Source organism: Chaetura pelagica, unplaced genomic scaffold (assembly GCF_000747805.2).
Source record: "Chaetura pelagica isolate M959 unplaced genomic scaffold, ChaPel_1.0 scaffold3, whole genome shotgun sequence".
NCBI classification, from domain to species: domain Eukaryota; kingdom Metazoa; phylum Chordata; class Aves; order Apodiformes; family Apodidae; genus Chaetura; species Chaetura pelagica.
This window is the reverse complement of record NW_009952974.1, coordinates 12,449,022-12,451,173: the sequence shown is the minus strand read 5'-3', so window position 1 is coordinate 12,451,173 and position 2,152 is coordinate 12,449,022. Positions and strand designations below refer to the sequence as shown.

The 2,152-nt window shown below is 48.7% G+C and overlaps 1 protein-coding gene across 1 annotated transcript in view; it reads right to left on the bottom strand.

The window, feature by feature from the left end:
- CDCA7 (cell division cycle associated 7) overlaps nt 1-1,574 on the bottom strand; it is a 10,904-nt gene extending 9,330 nt beyond the window's left edge. The window contains exon 1 of the mRNA XM_009996158.1: nt 1,561-1,574. The gene's annotated coding sequence lies outside the window, so the exon portion shown is untranslated. The remainder of the gene's footprint in view (nt 1-1,560) is intronic.
- Between the last annotated feature and the right edge of the window lie 578 nt (nt 1,575-2,152).

Sequence of the window (2,152 nt, the reverse complement as noted above, 5' to 3'; positions counted from 1 at the left end):
GGGGCGTGCCCGCTGCTCGCGGGGACGCGCAGCAGGACTTGGGGAGTTGGCTGCGCTGCTCTCCGCTAACAACGCGGAGCGGGGCCCACGGAACGCAGGTCGCCGGTCACCGCGGGGCTTTTTGTGTAGCGTTTGTAACAGCCCAGCAAATCCAATCCACGGCCCTTAAAGGCGGCAAAGGAGCTGCTGTGCCAGCGGGGCCCGGCAGCCCCGGGAGCAGAGGGAGGCCCCGGATGAGCTGCGCAGGGTTTGTGGCCTCAGCGTTTGCGATAACCCCCCATTCATCCGACGGTGTGAGCAGGGCTCCAGACAAACGCACCTGTAGCTTCTCAGCACCCCAGGTGCCCGCCCGACGGCGGCACGTGCAGCCCGTCCCCAGACCCGCGCCCCAGGAATCAGCACAATGGAGTGCCGGAGCCCGCACAGAGGGTTTCTGGTTTCTGTGGGTGTTCCTGCGTGTGCTGCAATCTGCTGTGTACAAGAATCTCGGTTTCAAACGAACCTGTAATTACACACTTACCTGCACCGCGCAGGCACAAAGGCAGGAAACCAAACCCGGCTCTTGGGAGGCCAGACCACACTCCGTTCCCCTCCTCTGTACTGGTGGAGGGTTGCCACCCAGGTGGGCTCCAACCAAGACAGCTCAGCTGGGAAGGGGTGATGTTTCTTGAATTTTGATGTTGTTTAACTTCTTTCGGAAAAAATGAAATAAATAAAATCTACAAATACTTGTTTGCTTACATGGAAGAAGGGATCCGGTTTCAAAACAGTCAAAGCCCTTATCAGGATTCTATTAAAACCAGCCAACTTTCACAGCTTTTAAGAGTGTGATATGGAATGTTAGGGAGTACTGATGGGCTAGCTGAATCCATGCTTCAGAGTGAAGTTCATTTTCCATGTAATGCTAAATGGAAACAGCATTATTCAAACAACATACATAGTCAAATGGCTTTAAAATTGATAGGCCAGAGAAGGGACTTTTGGGGGAAAGTGGACAGGACATTTTGTGCTGCAATCTGCTGTGTACAAGAATCTCGGTTTCAAACGAACCTGTAATTACACACTTACCTGCACCGCGCAGGCACAAAGGCAGGAAACCAAACCCGGCTCTTGGGAGGCCAGACCACACTCCGTTCCCCTCCTCTGTACTGGTGGAGGGTTGCCACCCAGGTGGGCTCCAACCAAGACAGCTCAGCTGGGAAGGGGTGATGTTTCTTGAATTTTGATGTTGTTTAACTTCTTTCGGAAAAAATGAAATAAATAAAATCTACAAATACTTGTTTGCTTACATGGAAGAAGGGATCCGGTTTCAAAACAGTCAAAGCCCTTATCAGGATTCTATTAAAACCAGCCAACTTTCACAGCTTTTAAGAGTGTGATATGGAATGTTAGGGAGTACTGATGGGCTAGCTGAATCCATGCTTCAGAGTGAAGTTCATTTTCCATGTAATGCTAAATGGAAACAGCATTATTCAAACAACATACATAGTCAAATGGCTTTAAAATTGATAGGCCAGAGAAGGGACTTTTGGGGGAAAGTGGACAGGACATTTTGTGAACTGTATTTTCAGCTCTTTTTTTTTTTTTTTTTTTTTTTAATATCTAAAAAGTAATTCTTTTATTGAAAATTGTGTATGTCACCTCATGTATTTTACAGAGGACTGGGGAGAAAGGGACAAGTAAGGAAGAAGAGAAATGGGGAGCATGTGAAGGGCAGGGGCTTCCCTTCCTACGGTACAGTGCAGGTACCATAAAATGAAGGTCTGTGGCTCAGGAGATGGCTGTTGTGACCCGTGCTGCTGTCATTTCTCCCACCACCACTGTCCTACATTCAGCTACTTACAATAGCTTGAGGACATGCAAAGCTGAACCCAGGTGAACATTGCAATTTCAGTTACACTTAACTCAAATGATGCTAATGTGAGGGGAAGAAAACATCCCTCCCTGTTTGTTCCCCCAGCCTGGGTCCTGCATGTCCTGTCCAGTGCTCCCTGCCAGCCCCTCTGTCTCTGCTTGCCCAGCTACTGAGCAAGCTCACCCCTCAGGGCTCATGTGTCAGCATTATCTGGAGTATTTTATCAGGTGTTTCCAAGAAAATAGTCTCTTAAATTCTCATCTTTCCTTGAAAAGAGTTGCCAGGACATGGTGGTGG